Source organism: Pezoporus flaviventris, unplaced genomic scaffold (genome assembly GCF_033815535.1).
Source record: "Pezoporus flaviventris isolate CSIRO_AGI_PZ_B2104156 unplaced genomic scaffold, CSIRO_AGI_Pfla_v1 ptg000105l, whole genome shotgun sequence".
Lineage (NCBI taxonomy): Eukaryota > Metazoa > Chordata > Aves > Psittaciformes > Psittacidae > Pezoporus > Pezoporus flaviventris.
The window spans coordinates 1,737,339-1,763,418 of record NW_026892653.1 but is presented as its reverse complement, the minus strand read 5'-3'; positions in this window follow the sequence as shown (position 1 = coordinate 1,763,418).

The window sequence follows — 26,080 nt, the reverse complement described above, 5'->3', positions numbered from 1 at the left end:
CTCATGTCCACCAGGAGTGAAGTGCAATAAATCTGCCTAAAGCAAAAGCAATCAAGCCCAATGAGTAATTGTGCATCCATAAATGTGCAGGAAAGGAAAGAAGTATTCAGGGCTATAACGTACCCTCCAGAAAGGTTTCAGCGCTGTTAAATACAGCCCTCATCCAGCCAATTTGGGATCTCACTCATCCTCCCCAACACCACTGACAATGTGAATCTATCCAAGGGTTTAAAAGTCATGGCTTTAAAATCTGGTTGGGTTCTATTGTGTTTAAAAAGAAGTTTGTGGGCAAACAGGATGGTTTAGCCGCCTGTGTAAATTCTTACACACCTGATACATTAGCCTTTATGGAGACGTGGTTAAACACTGGGATTATCAATAATCCAATTGTATTAAGCAGTACCAGTTATAAAGGTGAGAGGGAGGAAACAGATCTGGAAGGGGGGTGTTGGGTTGCACAAGGGCACTTCAGAACCTGTCTGGATGTCAGTGATGGTGACATTGATCTCTATGACTTGCCAGGGGTTTATTAGGTCACTGCTTGGAGGCTGTAGGGACCTTCATCCAGGCAGTCCCGGTTCCTGAACCACATGTATGAAGTAAACTATGGATGGCACATAGGGAAACTGGGACATTTCCCAGCTGCAACCCACAGTGACATTAACTGGGAAGGACTTGTACTTGAGCACAGAGGTCTGCACTGCATGTGATGGATGCAAAAACCCATGTTCACCTGAGCAAGCCAGCTCTTCTGCAACTCATTACACGGCTGAGATCATGCATGGTGCAGAGCTGTTTTCCAAGCCTTCAGGTAAATAAAGCCTTCAAAAGTACCAAACCCCATCTGCTCTTCCTTCCTCACGTCCCAGGGCTTTCTTTAATAAATCCCATACCGGGGAAGTGGAAAGCAGTGTTGCTTTCTGCTTTTGGAGCTTTTCAACAACACTCTTTATGCTTTTTTTTTTGCCAAAGACTATGAGGGCCAGAAGCCAGGTCTTCTCCTGCTTCTTCCGCAGAGAGGAAGAGATCCCTCATGGGAGGGACATTAAAGATGTGACCCCCTGAAAGCAACGGCCACGTCAGGAGGACAGGACTGAGACAGGAAGGGACAGTGGTCCTTTTGCTTGCAGGAAGCCACCGGCTGCCTTGGGAGGCTGTGTTTTGGAGGGGAATTTCTGCAGAGCTCCCTGACTCCCAGTGTCACTCCTTTTGATGGCAGCAGTACCAGTTCTATTCAATCTGTGCCCTTGCTCTTGGCTTTCCCTCTGAGCACAATGGGTCTGTGGCAGAAAGACCCATTCGCTTGGGGAAAGGCATTAGGATTTCTATAAACAGAGATAAAATATGCTTCTCGGTGACAAATGGGTTTTACTGCCTGTGTCAGGCATCGGCTGCCAAGTGCCAAACTGGCAACCTCCTTCCAGCAGTGCACATGTATAAGGCATCCACGCTCGTGGAATTGCTGTACTTTTATGGTCATGCATACAGGAGGCTTTAAACACTCTGGATTTCTGTGCATTAAGATGTGCTGGCTCAGACATCCCTCAGCAGCTCATAGGTGCTCTGGAGAGTGGGGCTGGCACAAGGAATAGGCTCTGCAGCATGCCTGCCCTTGGCTGTGCCATCCATCACTGAGGAGCTGTGCTCTGCTCTAATGGCTCTTCTCACAGGTCTGTGCTCCTTTGTCCAAGTGACTAAACAAATACTGCCTCTGCTTTCAGGTCAGCATCCTTAGGTGGTGATGGCAATGACGGTGATGCCCTGGGCTTGCACAGAAAATGGTAGGAAACAGGCTCTTACAGGACAAAAGAAGAATTTCCCACGAGGAAACTGCAAAACCATGGAAAAACTCACATGGCTTTGAACGTAAACACCTTTCACCACCGAGGTAAAACCAAACATTGAATCAGAAGAGCAAAAAACAAACTACCGCCAAAAATGTGGCTGAGGACTACTGGAAATAGGGCTGTGTTTTCTTTTTGTTCTCCAGAAATATATGTATTTAAAGCAAGGAAAAGCTCTTGGTTTTGGAGGAAAATTTCAGCAAGCAGAGAAACATTCTGAACTGCAGAGGATTTGGATGGGATGTGACAGCCCTTAAAATACACAGACTACCAGAAAACAATCTTTGCATGTCTCTTACTCGCTTCCCTAAGGAATACCATGACTCTGTAGGTGTCCATGCCTGCTTTCTTTGAAGGGAATGGCAAAACTTACATTGACATAACTAAAAGCAAAATTGAGCCCATTAACTGTAAAAGCTCACAGGCAAACACATATGCACCCATATGCACTTCTCTGTGCTTTCCTGGCCAAAATCCTTTTAGTGCGCACCTGCTTTCTGTTTGTTTTGGTGAAAACATGGAAAAGTTCTAACTTTACTGAAAACAGTTCTGATTTCTCTAAAAAAAAAGAAATATAGAAAAATCAAGTAAAGCATCAGTTGCTGATTTATTTCTCTCCTTTGGGTTTTAGTGGGGTCTCTATAAAATCCTCTGGTTGAGCCAGCTCCATTTATTGCCAGTATTGTACTTGACTGAATGAAGGTCCTGCATGTTTTGTTTGTTATTCTGAGTCATATCATAAACATTTTAGCAAAACGGCCAAAAACTAACAGGGAACACAGAGAAGCCAAAATCACCAGATGGAGAAAAGCACATCTTAAGGGGATGACATTTGGCAAGAGAAGCAGAAGAGAATTAGAGTTTGGTTTGATCTACCCCGTATTGTATCACCGCTTCTACTTTGCAGGAAATTGTTGAGGTTGAACTGAAATAAAGATCAAGTTTTAGAGCATTTTCTCTTTACACGTTCCTTTGGGACCCTGCCTCTTTCAGTATGAAACCTATTAATTATAAATACATACACACACTCACATCCAATTCTATTATTTGGGCTTCATCCCACCTTTCAGAGGGAACCAGATGAAAGTAATAATCAGTTAATTCAGCTACAAAGCAAAAAATAGTAAAAAAAAAAATCAAAGCTAGATAAACATATTATGTTCTCATGGAAAACAACAACAAAAAGAGTTGAGCTGGCAAGCAGATCAGCAGAGCTCTCCCACACCTCTGTCAAAACGGGGTACCGTCATCTACTGATGACAAGCAACACTGAGCAGAGATCACGCTGTCCCTACTGTCCCTTGGGTGTGTGGGGTGCAGAGCATCCCTGCCTGGTGTTGGCATGGGGACAAGGCAAGGATGCTCAGGGCATCTTGGGCTGTTTTCAGCCTCATGGGAGCTGCTAGCTCTCCAGATTAGGTTGTTGGTGATGGAGCCTTCTATATGGCTTGACATCTTTCTGCATGCAGGGCAGGGGGAGAGCTAAGGGCAACAACCTGTTTCCTGACAGAGGCTGGCAACTTCCAAGATGCCTCTTTGGAGATTCAGACATCATATCCCAAGAGTCACAGGGCTCACATCTCAGCCCTGCACTGATTCAAAGTTGGAGGAGAAACAAAGGGAAGAGGACACGACTTGCTGGATAACTCCTGATTTAACGGGTTTTTCTGTTCTCACAGAAAGCAATGATGGAGATGCTTTCCTAAAGACAATTCAGAGCACTTACACCAAACCACAGAGAGCTTCTAGCTATTTTAGAGAGCAAAATGAAGTAATTCCTTTGATTGGTGTAAAAGTCTTCACCTAGCCCTCAAAATTTCATCCTTTTCCTTTATACTGAGGGCTATGAATCATACCTGTGGTTATTTGATCATGTCAAGTATGATTATTAAAGCAACCAGGGAGTTATACTGGTAAAGCTTTAAGCCTTGGGGGAGAAACCATGATTCCCACTCCATTGTGGGGCCATGAAGGTATCTCATCCCCTAAAAAAATAAATGGTTGTGCTGGACTTGACTGCCTATCATCCAAAAAAAATAATAACTACAAGGGGACCACCTGAGAGCTGGGTAAATCCAGAGTTTTGCTAAGGATGAGCAATTACAGCAGCTGCAAAGCTGGACCAACACGCTTTGAAGTTACGTGCCTAAACGACTGCAGAGAGTTGTTATTAAGCTGAAAGCTGTTCTCACCATAAACTCCACTAAATGGAGGAGAGCCTGGAAGAGAAGAGCCGAGGACAGCACGTATCCTGTTACATTTTGAACTGCCCGGATTCAATTTTGAGCTCAACATGAGACCCACAAAGAGAAGCCAGGAAAAATCAGCCTTTCCGAATCAATGTGCAAGTGAAAGAACAAAAAGGATCCACCTCCAGTAAAATCCCAAGTTAAGCAACAGCCTAATGCTCTGTGAAGTTATTTCCCCTTCAGTCATGTACGCTTGGCCCTCGCCGAGCAGCTTTGCTTTTGTCTCAGATTAGGTTCACTTTGTACTAATATCCAAAGTTTGCAGCTCGGTTAAAGTGCACTTGGGTTGCACAAAACAGGACATGGAAGCAGGGCTGGATTGCAGAGCATGTCATAAACCGTTGCTTTCAGTGGCTGTATTATTCTGCAGCAACAACTTGTTCAAGGACGAGCCTTGACGCTGTGCAGAAGCACATCTGCGAATGGAAGCGGATGATGCTTTTTGTTAAGGGGGAGTCTGGTATTAGAAATGAGATGCTGTGGGCTGACACCAGTCCCAACAGGTCTTCAGCCAGGCCTGTGTCTCTAGGGGAAGGGTGGTGTGTTTATGCACTGCAAAATCCCAGCACAAATCTGAACTCAAGTATTCTATGTATTGTATGAATGCATGGCAAGGAGCTTCCCTGCCACAGTGTGTGGAACACCCCAGCTGCAGAAATATATGTGTATATACTAAATCAATGGGACAGTGCATAATTGGAGGTGCAAATACACATTTTTGGGGATACGGATCCTCCTTCTTGAGTAGAAGCATCTCTTTGCCTGAGATATCTTCAGCCAAGGACTTAAGTTTAAAACAAATGCAGTGGCTTTGCACTTTTCATAGAATCATAGAATCAACTGAGTTGGAAAAGACCTCCAGGATTATTAAATCCAATGTTTAATCCAGGACTGCCAAGTCCATCACTAAACCATGTCACTAAACCCTAGGCATGTCCATCATGTGAGAGACCCATGTTTGCTTTGGAAACTTCAGTTCTGGAGAAATCCCACACAGGGTAACCAACAGTGTTCACAAATCTGACCTTTGGTTTGCAGAGAGGGATCATAACCATTCCTATGGACCAGAACAGCCCTGGGCATCACATGCTGCAATAGGTCATAAAGGCATTTGTGAGAGAAGCAGAAGGCAATCTTTTGGGTCAAGAAACCAGCAAGCTGATAGTTTCTGCCCTCTTTGAGACTGATTGAAGATACTCAAACAACAACAAAAAAATGCTTTCAATCGGGACTGTCAAGTATAGAAGGATATTTTTGGTAACAAAGAAATTTACCACTCACTGCTGTTGCTTTGGTGTACAATTTCTGCTGTTGCTCTTTATTCAGAATAGGTCACTGAAAGAAACTAACACAAAAACAAATTCCAAACTATAAAGTGGGTTTTCCAGATAATGCATTATTTCTTAAGGGAAGAAAAAAAAAAGAAATAACCTTCTTGGATCAGTCTTTTTCCAATCATTCTTTGTTGGCCTTCTTATATTTTCCAGCATGTTTGCAGGATCCGCTATCATTCTCAGCTATTACTGAGAAGGTCCCAATCCTCTCAGCTGTCCTCACATATGTCCACATAGCAGGACCAGGTCATCATTCAGCAGGCCTAAAGCAAAACACAACCAAAAGCAAAGGTTGTTTCTAGCATTACAGAAACCTCAATGGCTTGTTCACAAGGCTTGGTTCGGCAACCAAAAATTTGGGCTCTGGCTTACACAAACTAACCAAAAGCCTCTTGGATTTGTGAAATTCAGCTGGAGTTTTGGGAACTCTTGGAAAGAAGGTGGGATGGAGAGATTTTGCTTTTTTTCTGGAGTTTTCTGTGGTCCAAGGAGTAGACAGGGTCCTGATGGTGGCGAGTGGAGGAATTGTAGAGCCATGGCTTTGGGAGATAATGCAAGACCATGCATTGCAGTGGTAGCAGCTATAGAAGAGTTAATATTGTCTTTACCCTGACCTGCCCCCAGGTTTTTAGGGCCTAAAAAGAGAAACATGTGCTGCTCTAGAGTTTGGGGGCTGAGGTGTTACCTGATTTATGCCTCTAGTGCAGGAACCCAGAATATTTCAAAGTCATGGTGCTGTTCTTCAATGCCAGCACTATGTCATGCGCTTCCAAACCCCATCCCAAAGCTCACACTGGACTTCCCTGTGGGTCCTGTCTTATACTGGAACAGCCAAAAATCCATTAATCAAACCCTGATCTCGCCTGCATGCCTTTGAGGAGAGAGCTGTCAATTACAAGGTCTACTTCTTTCCACCCATGCCACCGTAGATTCCTCATGCCCCACCACACGTGAACATGATGAAGACCTTTCCATTGCCTCTTTTCTCCCCCCCAAAAGGAGGACACTAAACCTATGGCTTCCTCCTCAGAGCACTCAGAACAGGCAGTGCGCTGGCTCAGAGGCTGGATTATTTCTCGGTGAGAATTAGGAGGCTTGTAAGAGAGTGCTCACATATGCTGCAAGCAGAATTTCCTTCCAGAGGGTTGCATGAGGTTTCTGACCACTGTATCTGTGTGTTCTTCAAGATGACGTATCGTGTTACTAATTCCCCTAATTGCATGTCTGGGTTAAAAACAGACTGAGTTTTCCTAAGAAGTTACATTCTTAATAACATTACTTAAAACACTGTGGTAAATTCAAGTAAATTTTTAACTGATGCGCGTACATTATAAATCAGGATATACATGCAGATAATGTTTACCTTAAGCTTGTTTATCTGACTCTGCCTCTCATTTGTTCCGTGCTTTGCCAAAATGCAGTGATACAAGATAGAGTGACTGGAAGAGGTTCAAACCTTCCTTTTTCAGGCTCCTACTGCGTGGAGTGTTTCCAGGAGCGCAATACCCCCAAAATAGCCACACATAATACTCTTTTTCCCAAGAAGTCCTACTAATAAAATGGACAATTGGATGCAGATTCTCCTTCTCTTCAACAGCCCAAATACAGTGCCATGGTGAGGAGGATTTGTTCCTGACTGAGTGCACACTTGAAGAACGTCCAGGAGCAAAGAGCCTCAGAGTAATCTTGGATGCAGGACAGTTCTAACTGATGCACTGATTTGCATGGCGTGTTAAGGACATCCAGCCCTGCCAGGATGTATTTTCATAATCTAGAGAATATTTTAGGTTAAAGCATTGTTTTTGCTCCAGAAACAGTCCCCTGGAGACCCCCAGTGAGATGCTGGAGGTGGGCACCAGCAGTTGTGAGACATCCTTGACCCACCACGGCAGCAGCTGCCATTGCCTCCCACAGTGATCAATGGGACAACAAGGGGCTGAGTCATTTTAGGGGGGAGGACACAGCTTTGGCAGTGGAGACCAAGATGCATAGAGGCACTTGACATAGGAATGAAGCAATCTGGAAGGTGGAGTCTTTGTGATGGGTGGGTGTTGACTTTCCAAATCTGTTTTGGGGGTTTTTTTCAACCATGAATATCAGTCCTGCAATTTCCACAGAGACCAGGAAATGACACGCATGTGCATTGTTGTCACCTCCAGAAAGAGGAGGGAGGCTGCTTTTGGCCATGGCCCAGCAGCAGTGAACATGCATTTTTGGGAAAAGCATTATCTCACCCCTGAAAGGTCACTTGCAGAGGGAAGCAATTGCTTTTCTCCTTTTAATGCCAGCATCTTCACTAGAGCATTAGGAAGCCAATGGTAAACACTCGGCATGGAGAAAATGTCCTTTGGAAACATAGAAAGTTGAAGGAAAACACTGCTCAGGAGGCAGCCAGCCCAGGGGTAGTATTTTAGGGGAGATTCCCCCATGTTTCAGAGTGCTGCCACTTTTTCTCCCCATTTTCCCTTTCCCCACCAGCACCACTTTGGGATGTCCTGCAGCATGAGTAGCAACATCTAAGGTAAATTTTGTGATGGATGTCATCTTCTTCCAGTGTAGAGTGAGCCAAAAGATCACCAGTCATCAGTAAATGTGACAAATCACCAAGAATTTACATGTCCTCCTAAGCCCTCTGACTGCACAAGTGGCCACTTCAAGTGCAGTGAATATTGGAATGGATGGTTTCTGAGATGTTTCACTACACTGGTTTCACCTCCTTTCTCAGATCTCCATTCACCCGCTGGTGGACGCTGCCAATGGAGCCAACCTTCATTTCAAGCACTAGTGAAATACATATTTATGCAGGGCTTACTTATTTAATTTGTTATTATAGATAATATGTAGACAGCTTAGGAGGCAGCAAAGAATGGCAGGAAAATACTCATGTTTTAGATATTTGAGGTGCATCACGTGTGATGCCCTTGGTGGGGCCCCTGCCATGCTGAAGTAATGAGCTTATTGCAACACACAGGAAGAAAGACGCTTGCATCACTTCCCAGCAGCACACAGATTTTCCTCTCCTGGGTGTTGAACACTCCAAAACTGAAAACAGTGGATTTTTATCATTTTTTAAGAGGTCAAACTCTTTCATTTCCGGAGACCAGTCTTAAAACCAATGATGACACTTCCTATCATTTTCCTTCTTCCTTCAGTTATCTTCCTCCTATTAAGATTAGCTAGATCTGCATTAGCTAAAATGCTTTCAAGAGCTCTGTTTTGCCACCAAGATCATTGTAGTGCAAGGGACTAAGTATGAACATGTCTCAGGCCAAGGGCAGTGATGTCCAGGAGGGAGAGGAGCTATTTTCCACCCCACTATACACAGCCAGAGCAGCCGTAGAGACGTGTTTGCATCTTGCTGTGACTTTGCTATGAATAATGGGTTTCCTGTTTGTTGGAACTGATGAGCTGGAGCAAATAATAACAATTAAGAAAAACTAAAACTGGATGGCTGTCCCGAAACGAGTGTAACATGCTTTTTAAGGATAGAAATCTTGTGTGGTGAATAAAATTGAAGCCCAAGCTAGTTAGGTTTTGTTGGGTTTTTTCCCAGTGCCAAGTTTGTTCAGCTCTGGACATTGTCCAGGGAGCCTTTATTATTATAAAGAGAAATAAAGGGGGGAGTTTGATGAGATTCTCTCTTCCACAGGTAAGAAGGGAGAGGCTGGATGCAAGCAACACCCTCCTGCTCCCATCTGCAGCACTTCAGCTTTGCGCTGAGTCCACTGGGGGTGGGCAGGTCCAGAAAATCCCTAAATCCCTTACAGACCTTTAGGAGGATTATTTTGACACACACCCCCCCCCCCCCCATCTAATTAAAACAAAGCAAACAAGCTCTTGAATTGCTCTTTATGGAGGAATCCAAGCACTGTCCTTCATGAACTAAGCCTGACCCTCTCTGACCATGCAGGTTAAAACTGAAGACCCCACCACCTCCATGTGGCATGCCTTGATTTACACATTCCTCCCCAAAACCATCATGTGGGCTGCTTCAGATGCCTATGGAGAGATGCCATCCCCTGCAGACTTGGCACGCTGAGAAGCAGCCTCCAAAGTGTTTGTGGGCTCCTCCTTGATTGCTTAGCGCAAGGCAGTTTAAATACAGGTTAAATTAATACATATTTGGAAGTTAAGAGTTCATTTACAGGCCTCAGATGGTCAAACCCAAGGAACTTCTCCTGGTGTTGGTTTGCATTCTGTGGGCAGTGTTGCCGTAGGGCTGAGTTTCCCTTCACCACAAGCCTGGTCCCATTTTGGCAAGCTCCGGCAGGCAACCTCATAAAGTTGTTAGAGACACTCATCCCGTGTGCCCTTCATTAATGACACACATCTTTATTGAATTACTCACCCTCATTTTCCCCTGTGGTGAGCCCTTGGCTTGTTTCCTAGCACTGACCTGGGGTAAAGTGGCATCCGTGGCAGGTGGTCCCAGCAAAGGGATGCAAAGTCGGTGCTGAAACTTACCTGTACCATTCCCCTGCCTTCCCCTGCACAGCTGGAAGCAGCTGGGTTGTGACAGCTCCTAAAACATGGAAAGCATATTGATACCAGATGGGTAACTGTGGGAGGTATTCCGCAGGCTGGAGGCGCTTCCTTGAGATGCAGTGTCCTCCCCTATTGCTAAAATAAGAAATTATTATAGGATGGCCTGCTTCTATTCCTAAAATAAGAGATGCCAAACCCCAGTAGCATCCTGGTCAGTCGATTTGGGTTGTTTCTGTTCGTGCTCTGTTTTCCCCTATATTCACCCCATTTTTCCCGCTCTTGTTGCATGGTGGGAAGTTGCCTCTCCCAGACATTCAGCCAGGGTTGAATTCCTCCTCTATCCCTTCTTTAGCAGATTTTTCCTTCCTGCTGAACCACCATTGGTGATACCTGCGATCTTCCTAAAAACCTTGTGTCATGGTGAGACCCTCAACAGAAATACAGCATTATCATTTTCTAACTTTAGTTTTAATCAGTGTTGTACAATATTTAATAAAATGGAGCTTTTTCATGTAAGGGGATAGCACTGGAGCAGCAGCAGCACTCTCCAGGAGGCAAGCCTTGTAGTGCGAGGTCAGATATTTTATCAAACAGAATCTGGTAGATGTTGAACAAAGCTTGAATGGCTTTAAGGTTCAGAGTCCTTTCAAACTCTTTTTTTCTAGTCCAGGCAGAGAAAAAGAGCCATTTGTTAGAAAAACAGTGTCAAGGAAGTTACATATGACATTTGCCAACGTTACATCATCAAAGCTAAATCTCTGACAGATCTGTAAACAATAACTTTTCATATAAATGTCTACAGAGCCTAGAGTATGTGCCTTTCAGCACGGTGTTTCTGTGTTTGCAGCAAGGAGAAAATGTATCCAACAGGATGAGGTCTCCTTACACTGATGCTGGTTTCAGATCAGGATGACTTTTCATAGAAAACCCTAAACTGAGGATTAGGGATTGTTCTTTGCACTGTTTGAATTTACGACATTAAAATTGAGTCTTTCCTTTAAAATGAGAATAAAATACTCCAGCCTGGGGTAGTTTTCCATAGCACTTTGAATGTGTGCATGTTTCTCAGTGCCAGGTCTTGGACACTAAGGCAGGATCTGGCTGTGAAAACCAATCTCCTTTCCAAAACAGTGTCCTGGGAATAACACCCAGGAAATGTGCAGTGAAATAGTTGCATCTTTCCCCAGTGTTCCAACAGGTCTTAGGGGCAGAGGCAACAACATGGGGCTCCAAGCAGGTCTGGGGGTGTCAAAATGGGTTAAAGCCACACGTTAGCTCTCCCAACACTCTCCAACAGCTCTTCCAATGTTTGTCAGTACAGAACTCAAACCAGGGCACTGCTGCGCACGTGCCAGTCCTGCTGGCAAGGGCAGGACTTGGCTTGTTCTGCCTATCCAAGGATCAGGTACATTTTGATTTGAATAAACAAGAGATCAAGGTATTACAAAAGCCTTCCAGCAAGCTGAGAGGCTTACATCCATTCTTGCTTTCCTAGCTGTCTGCTTTTCCTACCCTCCACACTGCATGCGACCCTGCACTCTAATTAAATGGACGTTGCTGAAAACACAAATCTGTGCCACCTTTCTGAAGTTTTTCCCTGCAGGGTGCACAGTTTCAGCCTGCTCTGAGGAAAAGGTGATATTTTATTCAATCTTTATATTTTACTGTCCAAGGCAGAGCAACTTGAAGCTCCAACTGATTTACAAGGACATCAAAAGGATGCGATGCTTTGCGGCGTTGGGCCCAGCATCTCCAGAATGATTTTCCACGGGCTGGAGAGACCGCATGAGAAATTCTGCTGGACTGCTGTTGAAGTGACAGGCTCTACACAACAGCAGATTTTCACTTCATCTATGTTTATAGCAAAATGGAAACAAAATGTGCTTTAAAGTAAACAATAGTATTTCCAGAGTTGGGCTGATTTTCTTGCTTTGGTAAGCTCCTAACCAAAGCTTTTCACACTGCAGACAATGACAAAGAGTAAAGCAAGGAGAGTGAAATCACATCCAGGCCAAATTCAGTGGAAAAGTTGCCACTGATTTTAACAGGGCCATGTTTTACCCCGAAATGTGTATAAATTGAGTCAAGGAGCATTTGGGAACTGCACAAGGAAGTAAAGCTGGTGGCTGAGATCTCTGTTCTTTTCTTCCCCATCTAATCTTGGTGGCATAATCAGCCTGGGGATAAAACCACAGCAGCACCTATTAAACAGTGCAAAACCTTCAAACACTGAAAACACTGGATTATAGGAGGAAACTTGATGTCATGAGGAACCACATGCTTGCACGGTTTGCAGTCCGGTGTTTGCATCCTTATGCTATTTGCACAGGCTTAAGAAGGGACAATTTGCCGTGGTGAGCCTTTGTTGAAGAACGTATTTACCAAAACCCAATTAAATCAACAACGTCTGACATCATTGTAGAGGGCTTTTGGGTTTTTTCCCTTCGTCATATAAGGAAGGGCATGAACCACAGTTTGTGTGACCACAAACTGTGTCATCAGGATTATTTGGCTAGCATGAGTTTTGGTTGCAGCAATATAGTGAACATCCTGAGGGCAAGAGACAAGCCAATGCCTGCAGTGTGGTACTGGCTCACAGAAGGGGCAGAGCTTGGTTATCAGATGAAGCAAGAAGAAAGGACAAAACAGAGATGTTTGTCTATGGAAATGTCTCCTCTGGCCATCAGCAGAAACATAGCAGGCTGAAAGGGATGGGTGATTATAAAAGAAACACCTTCCCTGGCTAACAGAAACCAGCATCTGCTTTTACGAGGTTTGAGTAATAGTATTGATAATACCTTCAACTCCCCTTGCAGCTTGCATCAGAGGCTCTCGCAAGGCTTCACAAACCTTTATCCACCAGTGCTATCCCATCACACAGAGAGGTCCTGCAGGCATCTGTCACATCTCTTAGAGAGGCAGGAACTGCTGCAAGGAGTTCAAGGCTATGAAAAGTGATCTACATAAGGTTTAGTTCCTGCAGACCTGTATTTAAATCCAACGAACCATCAGGATTTACTGAAATAACTTCAGAATTCAGTTACCACCCTAGGATGAGCAGGCAGTGAGACCTGCCTGTGCTGAGCATGCGGTGCTGTGACTCCGACACCTCAGCACATCCTTTCGGAAGAGATTTTGGTGGCTTCTTGACATCAGAAAAAGCTGAAAGAACTGATCCTCACTAAAAGCCGTCAGCAACAGAAAGGACCTAAAATACCTCTTCGTTTTCAATTCTTGTTTGATTCTAGCGAGCCTCCTTCCTTGTTCTGGTCAGGAGGCAGAAATTTCCATGGGAAAAACCCTGTCTATATAAATGCCAAGAAAGCCAAGAGGGAAAAAAAAACATAGTAAGAATAATAATAATAAAAGAAGGAGAAGAAACTAGCAATTATGCAAGGCTAAAGCCAGTCACTACAAGGGTGCTACAGGCCAACCACCTGTATTACTGGCAGAAGGAAGGGTGCAGAGGATGATGTCCCCATCCAAGACTAGTCTCTGCAGGATATTGCTCCATGACATCCCCTTCTGACTTATTCCTCTGATGCTTCAATGCAAAATGCACCCTGGACTTCCCAGCTTGGCTTCAAATGGGGTATAGGCTGGGGTACAGGGCACAGCATCACTTATGTGACCTCAAATGTCATTTCCCCTGTGCTGGAGGGTTTGGGGGAAACATGACTAAGACCATGTGCCCATCAACACGAGTGTTGGAACAGCATAAAGATGAGCAGACTGGCCATATCCTCAGGCTTTGTAGTTTGAGGTCATAATGTGAGAAATCAGTGCAGCCGCTGGCCAGTGGCTGGTTTCACATGCAGGGGAAGAGTGATTTGGGCTTTCCAGTCCAAAGGAGACGCGTCTTCATCCTCCACTACCTCCCGAAATCCCCAGCCCTCCCTCCCTGGCTGCACCCTTATTCTAGTGAGTAATTAGCCTGGGCTCACTTTATGCCTTCAACTTTGGCCAGCCAAGCTTCGGGGCATGCTAAATTCAGATATGCATTTATTATCTTAAAAAATGTGGGAAATAGGCAGGGTTGCAATTTCCCAAATTATTTTTCTTCTCGCTAACAGAAGCTGGCAGCAAATATATTTAAAATGTAAATATTTAAATACTTACTTGCAAGGACAATTACCTTCTTTTTTGTTTGTGACTTGATTCATTCAGAAGCTATAAATACCTCCTCAGGAAGCAAACGTCTACTCTGGGTTTTGGGGGAACAGTTTTAAAACCCTCGTCAGCCAACAGGCTTAATAACTGTAACAAGTAGGTGTACTTAGTGTGCATATGTGCAGCTTTTCCCCTGCATATTTTAAACCAGACAGCGCACATGGATATGAAATAAAGTGTATATTTTTGCAAAGCACAAAAATATTGCTCTGTCCAAAAAGGACAATACTTGTTTATAACATACAGATTAGTGCTGTGAGGTTCGTTTAGCCTTTAGCTTTCCCCTTGGCTTATTCTGAGCGTGGAATAATTCACCCGAATGCCTGAGAAATGAACAGGCTTCAGCATTTTTATTTATTTTGATGAGCAGAAAGCAAGGAATAAAAGTTCCTGCCTTCTCTCAAGGCAGAGAAATCACTGCGGCTCCTTTTCCCCGTGCTGGCCATAAAATGTACAGAAATGTAAAGCAATAAAGATTTTATTAGGGGTTGTTTTTATGATGTTTACCAACCTCATGCCTCTATGACGCTTTCCAGAAGATAGCATTTTAATAGGGCTTCTTTCAGTCCACCGCGATAACCATAAGGGAAAACCCCAGTTTTTGCTTTTTCAGTGCAGCAGAACAAGGAGCCTGGTCCTGCCATCTCTTCGCTTTGCAGTGTTTTTTTTTGCAGCGATCTGCCCTCCAAATTTCTTCCTTTGTCTGTTTTGCTTCACTGCAAGACTTTTGGTCATGTTAATGCAAAACACAATGTAGATGTAAGATACATCGTAGATGTAAAATATAAAGTAGATGTAAAATGTAGGTGTAAAACACAATGCAGATGTAAAATACAATGTAGATGTAAAATACAATGTAGATGTAAAATATAATGTAGATGTAAACCACAATGTAGATGTTAAATATAATGTTGATATGAAATAATAATATAGATGTAAAATAAAATGTAGATTTGAAACATAATGTAGATGTGAAATGTAATGTAGATGTGAGGTATAGTATAGATGTGCCTCTGTATTTGTCGACAAGATTTGCATCTTTAGATGTGAAATGTAATGTAGGTCTGAGATATAATACAGATTGCAACTGTATTTGTCAATAAGATTTGTATCTTGTTGAAAATTAAAAAGCTTAAAGGGGAAAATGAATGCCTGAAAAAATATTAGAAAAAAGATAGCTGAATTGTTTGATAGTGTTATTAGTTTTGCTGCTAATTTAAATAAAGCACCAAAAAAACATCAAGGTAAGCTTGATTTTGAGAGTTCCTTTAAGCAGCAATTTTTAAAATACCCCATTATTGGAAACGACCCCCTGTATTTTTCTAAATGCCACAAATTCATCTTTTCCTGGGTCACTGTTAGGCTGCAGGAGCAGAGAATATCTCCTTTTCATAAAAGAACTGTTTATTACTCTCAGGTTCATCCCCTGATTTATCGATTCGGATTTCCAAAGCTGATGGGCTGGGTGCACAGCAACCCTGTGTGCCTGTCGTATGTTCCCAGCTGACGTGTTTACAATATTTGTGATTTACACCTTCCAGGTGCTCTTTTGGAAAATATCACTGCCTTCGGTTTACACATTTCTACGATATATTTGTGGTCCTCATCAAGCTTCCACATTCGTTACAGGGGATGTGCCAAGATGAAGGGTTTTTTCTGTAACGTGCTGGCAAGATATGGATTTTTGGCTTTTAGGGCAAAAAAATATAATTGATTGACTGAATTATTAAAATTCCCCAAAATACGTATTTTAGATTAAATGGGGTTATTCACTCAGAGAGCTGGGTGTCAGGCTGGTGCTTCTGGTGCGCCTCTCTCAATTGCGGTGTAAATCAGCCAGCCTTTGCCCTAAAATGGGGGGTAACCAACCTCCGTAATTCTGCATTTTCACCTTTTTTTTTTGAAAAACACAAATTACCATTACACAGAAAATTTATGCTAACTGAAAATAATTTGTACATACCACTTTATTTCACTTTTCATGTAATCAAGTCAGAATTAACCAGCTCGGCTGAGTTCCATGGCTGCTGAAATGGTGTAAATAAAGCCATATTCTTTCAGTTTATTTTTTTTGATACTGTGTATGTTTAGCATAGATTTTTATGGTGGATTATCTCTGACTTTTAATTTCAGGTCAGAAACCAGGCTTTGGTTCTAGAAGGCTTAGGGAGAAAAATTATCATTAATTAGGAGGTACAAAGTAAATTCAAAAGTTGTTTTTTTTTTATTCAGAAGGGAATATATTTTCTGAGGCTCAGTTTGTGCTTGTTAGAATAGCGCAATCTTACCCTTTAGCAGTCCGATTACTTTCAGCACAGTCAGTAAGTGCTCCGTTTTTGCACTGCTTGCTTTCTATCTACATCACAGAAAAACATTATCAAAATTGCACATAAGTATTTCAGCAATATTCTTGAAAAGAACAGGTTTTAATAGAAAATTAGTATGATCCTGCAGCATTTTTCCAGGTAAATCTTCATGAGAATCCACAGGATTTACCTGCAGCAGAAGAAAACTAACACAAAAACTTTGTTATTTTAATATTTTTTTGTTAATGAAGCACTTTATTAATTCCATTTTATTCCCCCGCTTTTAGACCATTGTGGACTGGATTCGAACTCTGCATGATGAGTAAAAAGTCCAGTGCTCAGCTGAAATGAGAAACAGGAATAGCACACACATCAGAAACGTGAATAACGTGTGACAGAGTGCTGGAAAAACCACGTTGTGGCTGCTGCTGTGTGAAAGCCCCACCAGAAACAGGGGGCAAAGCAGAGTCCGCATTGCTCAGTGTCTCAGGCATCTTCTGCAGTGCCCGTCACGGTACTCCTGCTCTAGAAAATATTAGAGGAATATTGTCAGTCTTTTCTGCATGAGCTAAAAGAAGGAAATAAAACCAGCAATCATTTGGATAATTTTCTGAGTGTGTATTGCTGACAGTGAAAGGAAATCTAGAAACGCAGTTTAATGAACTTCATCTATTTATCACTAGTCCTTTGGAGGATAAGCGTTACTGTTTTCCATGTGCATTTCAGACACAAACACTGTCTGAAAACACCACCGAAGCTGCAAGTTTATTCAAGCTACCCTCTTTTATAGAGTTCATCCCAATAAGCGCACCAGTTTCTGCTCTTTCTGAGGCAGCTTTGCTTGGTGTTCGCAAGCAAATCCAGAAAGTGAGAGATTGCATGTTAGCAGCTATTTTTCTGCTTAAAAATGCAATATTAAGCAAATACCTAACTCAGCCCAAAAGCCAGTAATAAAGACAAAAGTTTTGACAGTTGTCAATGCCTGTTCAATCGGTAGGGAGATTAGCGGCCTTACTTTTTAACATCTAAACATCTGAAACCCGTTTCCTGTTTAAAGAAAAAAAAAAGAAGAAGAAATCTAGGTGGATGACCTCAGGCAGATTTTTTTTTTTTTTTTTATTATTAACAAATGCAAATTGTACATCATCGTGGAAAAGGAGAAAAAAAAGCAAAAAAAGCCACTCTTGGTGGTCCTGATGCATTCTGTATATGGGAGAGTGAGCAAGAGAAAGGGGGGGGGAAATAGAAAAAATAAACTTTACCTTCTCACTTTCAGGGTGGGCAATGCCATTCCAGCTTTGGGGTCCTCAGCTCTGGGAAGTGTTAACGCTGTCACCGCAGCCCCGGTCCCACCGTCGGCGCTTCCACAGCGCTCTGAGGAAAAACATTCCCTGAATTCCTCCTCCTTCCTCCTATCTTTGCTTCAGATCCATGCGCTGCAGGTTCATGTCGCTACTGTCAAAATTGCACGGGACATGGCTAATCTAAACCAGTGCCGACCCATAGTCCGGCTCAGCAGCGAGGAAAAACATTGACAAGTTTGCTGTTTAAAATGCTTTCTACTCTTTCCAGTGTGTGTTGGCTGTTGTGTTTTGTTTTTTCTTTCCTATTTTTTTTTTCCTAAAGCTATAAATACACAGCACCAGCTGCAACATGTTGTTGAGACGCGCTTTATAGATCCAGCCATATTCTGACATAACACGTTTGGCTGGCTTTGGGTTAAAATTTGATATTGGAAGTCAACATTCTGATTTTCATGTCTTTAATGATAATGATGGCAGCTGGCTACTGCGAGATGTGTATTGCTCTCCCCCAGTGAGGAGGGACCCGCTTTAAAAGCTCATAAAAGGCACCCTATAAAGGTAACACATGCTCGAACATCCATTTAGTTATTATAGGATGGAAAACCAAAATAGGACAGCTATCTTTTTAAAGCAGTACATATTTTACATTTATATGTTGATTTAATGTAAGGTCCTTGGCAAAACACATGATTATTAAATTTACCTATTTTTTCCCCATCTCTGGATTTCATTGACCTGGGACACGTTCAGGTTTCCTACTGTACGTCTGTCATAACATTTGAAGGCTTTGCATCAAAATGAAATGAACACCTTGACCTCAAAAAGAGGGAATACAGGCTGGATATGATCTAGATAGTTACTGCTGGTGAAATTCAAGTTTTTTGGCCAGCTAAGGCTCTACCAACCAGTATTTCAGCGAAACTACAGGTCTGATAATTGTTCCAGTGGTAGTTCATAATTTAATATATCATTAAAACATACAGATAAAAGGTGCACTCCATAAACTGTGCAACTCTTATCCACCCATTGGTGTCACTGGGATGTGGCTCAGACCCAGAATTTATAATCCTACATTTATAATTTCACATTATTATACATAATTTCCCCTTTATCATTAATAAATTGCCATTTCTCACCCAAAAAGCTCCTTCTAGGGCAGAGCTTGGAGAGAGGCATTAAGGTGTGCCCTGACACCCATTCCCCACAAATGCCAGCAGTTATTTTTCTAATGAGCGATTACTCTAACGTTAAGTAAATCAATTAATCTTCTGTTCACTCTTGCAAATGAATCCTCATATTATCTGTATATGCCGTCAGACAGGATAGTTTAGAAAATACCAGCTCCTATCTTATCTTGTCAGTTCATACACTGATGGGGGGGGAAGAAAATAATGGCTCAAAGAGCCACAGGCTAGGATAATTAGTAAAATCAAGTGACTTGCTGTTTGTTTGCTTTGCAAAATGAACTTTTACCCCTCCACCGCCACTCCTCCCCCCCAATTTTCACCATCTTATCATACAGCATTTGACATGACAGGTTAATGAGGAAACCCCCAAATTGGGCTTCTGCAGTTAATTGCAGCAACGGTGGCTCTTTGCTGGGAGGGCTCAATGATCCGGCTTCTTCCCCCATGAAATCTGAGCTCTCGGGGGGATGCAAAGGCTGTGATTGCAGACGTACAGAAACACTCATGTATGGACAATAAGTTCCTCTTATCCCGCTCGGTTTGGATTCTGGGGAGTGGAGCCTGCAGATTTTGCAAGATCTTCTCTTGCACAGTACACACGAGCTTTAACTTGTAGTTTTAATGCATGTCATAATTATTTCTTCATATAACCCACTATTGAAGAAAGTTTTAAGCATCCACGCGGTCTCCTCTGCAGTGTGCTCTTTTGGAAACTGCAACTTTTAGACCGCCATGAATTGAACAATTTGGACAACAGAAGACAAACAGTTGCCGTCGGCGTGAGTAGAAAAAGAACCACATGGCGTGCTCCCGCTATTAATAATCCAATGTCGGCATAAGATCTGTCCGTGCTGGCCTGCCATCACACACTGCTACCTCCCAGCTTCTCCCATCGCTCTGCTATTCACTGACTTCTCCAGGGAGGGTGTTCTGGGGAGTTTATTTTTGGGGATGGGTAGGGATAACGCAGAATTTGGGGCTTTTCAAGCACAATTGAAGTGCCGGTGATGGGTGACCTGCAGCCGCGCTGGACCCACTGTGCATCCTGCCCTGATCGCCCCGCTCTCTGCATCCTTGTCAAAGCCCTGCAGTGGCTGTTCTCTCCCCATCTGATTTATTTCTTCTCTTCTCCCTCTCTGCTTTCCCTGCAAACCCCTCTGCATGCTGAGATCACCCCACAATGGGTTCTTTCCACTGAAATCTGCAGGAGGAAAATCAGCTCCTGTTTGTGTCCTGCAGGGAAATGCTGGAGCCCTCAATGACTGAGGGACACGGAGGTGAGAGGGGAAAATCCCTTTCTTCAGCTGCCTTTTCTCCATGAAATCCTTGATACTATTAATCAACATCTCTTTGGTGATATCCCATTTAAAAAGCTACCTCTTCTCCAGAAATAATCACTTTTATACTGTATGAGGCCACTCAATGGTGTCCACCGAAATCCCATGACCAATGCACATGGTCAGACTCTCAGGAACAAGCCACTCAGCCCTGTTTTGCATCAAATTTCATTTCCAGTCACTGGATTTATTGACATTATAATGGCCAGCCCACACAAACTGCAGCCATACAGCCAATTAATGGGACAGACAACAACAGACATTTGAGAAGTTGCTAAACTTGGTCTTGAAAACGATCTAGCTTTCTCCCTGTAAAAGGATCTTGTTCTGTCATCGTGTATTAAACTGGAAAGCTTCACATTGAAGAGCAGTAGAAAATCATATCCTGATAAGGCCTCAAGTAATATTTCAACAGATCATATCTTCTGCGGCTTAATTTCATAACTGCAATGGGAATGTGAGGGTGATTTGTTGAGATTGAAAGTTTCTACACACATTACTATAAATTTTTTAGTGCCTGTATTTAAAAGAGCTTTCTGCCAATAACCATGGGTCTCGCACCCAGCACTGCAGAAAAGACCCTTCTTAGTGAGGGTATGAAACGGGACCTCAGTGCTTATTTCCATCACCAGCTCTGAGAAGATGCGTTTTTAAAAGCTATATTATTGTCACGTTCCCTAACAAGACCCGAGTGCGTATGTATATCTGGAGATCAGTCTATCATTAGCATGAAATCCAGCCCAGCAAGACCTTTTTTTTCATAAAAATAGCAGCAAAACTACCTCAAACACATATTTTCCCCCCAAAATTGAAATGCAGAAACTCAAATTGATTGAATCATTTTGAAAACATTTTGTTGATTTCTCTGAATTGTTTTCACCATCAAAAGACTTTTGAAGGTCCCCACCTTTCTTTTTGACATTACATGAAACATTGCAGATAATGCAATGTATTTCTTTATTTTAAAAAGTTCAAAGGTCCATTAAGGCCTTCCATGTTGTACAAAAGGCTTAATTCACCGGAAACCATTTTTCTCCCCCAATTGTTTGGAGCGGCAAGTGAACCAAACAATCTGTTATTCACACAGGTCTTCCCAGAAACGTGTTTCCCGTGCCCAAGAGGTCTATGTTTTGACTTAACAAAAATAGCTTTTCACTAGGTTGCTTGAAAACATCGAATTTATCCATAAACAAGAGTTTTGTGCAATGATCTGGGTAGCATTTTAGGTACTTGTGATAGGTGGGAACTAAATCGAGATGAGTGAGTACACAAGAAAATACGTTTAACCTTTAGTGCCCGAAATTAAGTCTGTATTTCATACTTTAAGCTCATAGCTCCAAGATGATGCTGTCAAAATATACAGTGAGATAACAAAATCAAAGTGATCAGGCCATTTTCTGGTGCTGTTGTCCATTTTTAAGCAAAATCTCTGTTTTTCCACCATCGCTTTGGAAATAACTGCTCTCGACGCTTTTGAAGAGACCTGCCTGAGCAGAGCTTGCTATTCCTACATCTCAGCTGTCCAAGTTGCCCTGTGTAATACCAATGTTATTTCCTTTATAGTATAAATAGGATTTGGGTTGAATATGAATAAACTCATACCCATTGGTATGCTTTGTAACTCTAATCAGCTTTTTCCTGAGAAAAAGAAAAAAAAAAAAAAAGAAAGAGGAATGTTTATCTGGAAAATAAAGAGGTGCTAATTTTATCTTGTGAAAGTGGATATCTCCTTACGTCCCTCCAACTTCTAGGAAGATAACCAGAATGTATTATATCATCTAAATCCAGCATCCTATGAGATCAAACAGAATAATGTACACATATGCCAAAGCTGATTGAAGTATTGCTGGTGCTCACTTCCGCTTCACTAAGTATGTGTTTCATTGATATACGTAATTTGCCACTGCCATGAAAGAAAATTCAAAGTCCTCTGTTTGTGCCAGTTGATTTCTATGATATCTGGAGGCTTTTAAAATAGGGATCCAAAATAGATGTGCCCTTGTCACCCCTGTGTTTAAGCTCTCTCCAACAGGAAATGGCACGGGTTCAAATTTTTTTATACTGGAAGCCACATGTAGATAGATAAGAATCATGTCTTGTCTATGACTAAGCATTGACATTTAAATGTTTAAAATATAGTCAAAATGATCCATGGCGAACCCACCTGAGACTATTCTTCTTTGTCTAAAGTCCCACTTTCTAGCCTCTTGAAAGGGAAGGTGGAGCTCTCGGGGTTGTGACATGACGATGTTATGGTAAGGAAATGGAAGTTTGCTTTATTGTTGGTCTTCAAAAGACTAGAGGGGGTTTTGCTACCGGGCACTGCATCTCATCCACCAGGAGAGGGTTTTATCCCTAACTCCTCCATCCTCACCAACAGGTTTAAAAGGCAGGATGGAGGAAAAGAGTTTTGCTTTTGCCAAATCACGGATGTTGGATTCAACGCGCTTGAAAAGAAAGAAAAAAAACTAAAAAGAAATGAGTGGTATTTCCTTCGAACTGCTGTTTCTCCTAGAGGAAGGGGCAGCTGGAGGGGTGAGGAGGGCTGGGATGTTTATGAAGTGTGCGGGGACTTTTGAAGGAAGCTCACTGAAGGAGGACAGATGGTTGGGGAACTGGCAACGTGATACTGAGCCTTTCACTTCTAGGTCGCCCAGTTCAAACACAGCCTAGGTCAAGGATGGCACAGAGCCATCTCCAGCAAATGGCTATTCTGGTGCTGCATTAGAAAACAGGCTGGTGAGGCTCAGCTCCCCATTGGACTGAGGACAGAGCTGGCTTTTGTCCTTCTGCCTTAGAGGACACTTATGGGATAACACACAGGGATGTACAGAGGAGACTTGTTTGGTGCAAAGGATGCAGTGGCATTGTCCAGACACACAGCACCACTTCTCCAAGCCAAGACATCTCCATGGGATGCGGGTGTTGCTGTGGCCAAGAAAGGAGGATGTGTGTCCACCTGCTACCTCCAGCCCCCAGCCCCTGCACAGGGAAAATCTCCTTCTACATTTGTTTATTTTCTGATAGTGCTCCCATTTAAACTAGGCAGAACCATAGAGCAGCATCTTCCTTCTTTTCCTAGAAAACAAAGAGAAAATCATGCTTGTTCACTCAGATGCAAGCTCACAGAAACTGTGGCCTCACAGAAACATTCCTTGCCTGATGGGAGGCTACTCTGTGTTTTAGCCTCACTTTACTCTAAGTCTTTAATTTCACACTAAAATACCCAAGGCTTTGAGGAGCTTGGATTTTTAAGTTACAAAAAATTTTTTTCTTAACATTCTTGGATATTGGTTTTTAGTCAATGTACCAGGATAAGAAGTTATTTATTTTATTAGCAAAGTTATAGAGAAATGCAAATCAGGAGAGGAGAGGAAAAAGGAAAGTTCCTTGAAAGAAGAAAAAAGCAGAATAAAAAGGAAAAAAAAAAAACAAACCAAAAACCTACTCAAGTTTATAAGCCACTGAATATTTTATAGATGTATTTCCAGATCTTTAAAGCAAAAATACCTGATTGCAGAACACCTCTTTTCTGCATAAATGTTATTTATACACATCGGTTAGGATCCTACGTCACCTCAGATTAAAATAATTTCATTGCATATCTTAGGGTTATTGGGACAATTGACATATTAAATGCCTTATGACTTAAATGCTGTTTTATGAATTCAGCCTCACAGTGACATCCCACAGTGTCTCATCACAAATGAAATTGCCACGGGACAGCTACAGCCAAAGGTAATTACAAGGAGCTTAGTGATTTGAGAGGGAGAGGATGCTGCTGGGCTTCCCCAGCTAAAGGACTGGGTTTTGGCTATTTAATACAGAAAATAACCAATCTAATCAGAAGTTTATAGCATTTCTGGCAGCTAAATGATGTCTGATGCAAACTGGTCTTCTCTCAGACACTGCTGGTGCCTAAGATGTTCAGGAATGTCTACAACCCTAAGCGTAACTAGGCAGATATATTAAGAAATTGTGCTGCCAGGAATTTGTGTCTTTCTAAGTCTTGCCCAATCAAGACAAAAGTAGCTCATTGACAAAAGTAGCTGGTGATCATCCAGCTAATGACCATCCATGAAGGAGTGATCATCCAAGAAAGTGCAGGCAGAGAGATAAGGATGGTTCTGAAATAATGAGTAATAAACTCAGAGTACGACTTCTCACTTCTGGACTCCATCCTGATTTCTCCATTTAGAGCCAGGCTCAATACCAAAACCACTAAAGCTCATAAAAGATCCCTGTAAGATTCAGCCAGCTTTAAAGTGATCTGTGGAGCTCGAGTATATCTTGTTCTGGGTGATAGGCACATGTCACTCCTATACTTGACATATCTATTTTTATTAAGATCATCACTTTGTTGGGGAGAAGGACATGTAATGAGAAAGTTAAGTGTGAGATCTCGTCTGGATTTGCGATAGAATTCTTCTGTGCAAAGGGGTCCTCCCACCAGCAGAAGGAGCTCCAGTTAAAAACCTGGCACTGCTCATTTGGTTCTTTCGTAAACCTAATGGAAGAACAAAGGAAAAAGGTGAAACAGCCAAGTTCAGGAGGAAAGAAAGGCTGGGTGAAGCTCCAGGCAGAAACAGGACCAGTGAGACAGTGATGCGGTCATGGTCAGAGGAGCAGAGGTGGTCCAGTTGGCACATCCTTGTGTGCAGGATCCACAGCCTTCTGGACTGTGTTGTCCTTTTCCAAAGCAGAGGCTAGTTGCTGGTGGGGTTTCAGTAGGCTGCTGTCATTCAGTATAGGTCCTGCCAGACACTGGTGGTGTCCCCACTGGAGCACAGACCAAGACCCAAGCTCCTGGTTTCCATTGGCTTTGCAGATGCATTGCAAAATGGCACGAAGTAAGCATTGCTCTTTTCAGTGGGAGAAATAGCTGTCTGAAACATGTATGCTGGCTTCAACATTCAATATAAAAGAAGAGAAGAAATATAACAAAGGAGAAAAGAAGAAAAAAGAAAAAGAAGAATAAAGCTCAGGGGAAAAGATCAAGTTAGAATAAGCTCACAATTATTATTACAGAGAAGTTCTCAGGTTTAAGGAGAGAAAATAAAGCCACAGAACTCCAAGCCAAAAACCAAAATGCCTCCAGCAGGTCTTTACAATTAGCCAACGTTTATGTTTGAACACAACCAAGTAATAGGATATGGGAAATGCAAAATATTGTCAGACTAAGAAACAAGAATGCCTGCAGTGCTGAATTCCATAAATAAAATACACTCCTTAGTTTAAAGTTGATAAAGATGATCTTCTGCCACAAGCTGTTTTACAGGCTGCATTTCCCTGCAGAAAGTTATCCGCACAAAGAATTAGCTTTCTTATCCTTTGTTTATATGTATTGGTGATAGGGTAAAGGCACTAAAGAGCTTTGATAAGAGATTGTTACTTCTGACTCAGAGAGACACTGCAAAAATCTTCCCCTAGGAGTAAAACATGAAAAGTCCATGAATTGCACAGTACTTTTTCTGCAAGTTCATGCTAATTTGCTACTGCAGCATTCATGACTTTGCCAGCTACAAAATGCTCTGAAATGCCTTTAAAGAGATGTTTTTTTTTTTGTGAGAACCATTTTACTGTGTCACCAAAATGAATTCAAAAAGCAAGAGGAAAGGTCTTCATTATCTTACCGATTCATTATACCAGAATACTTTTCTCCCTTATAAAATAAATGCATAAGACAAATTAAAAATATGATACACATGAAAAGAAGCAACAACTTTTTGTAGTGTTTTGCTGATTTAAATACGTCTTATTTAAAATATATGTATTCCTATGTGTATATATATGTATATATTATATATATGTGCATGTCAGGATAAGGGAAAAGATCTGCTGGCTGTTGTGCAGGAAAAAGAAGC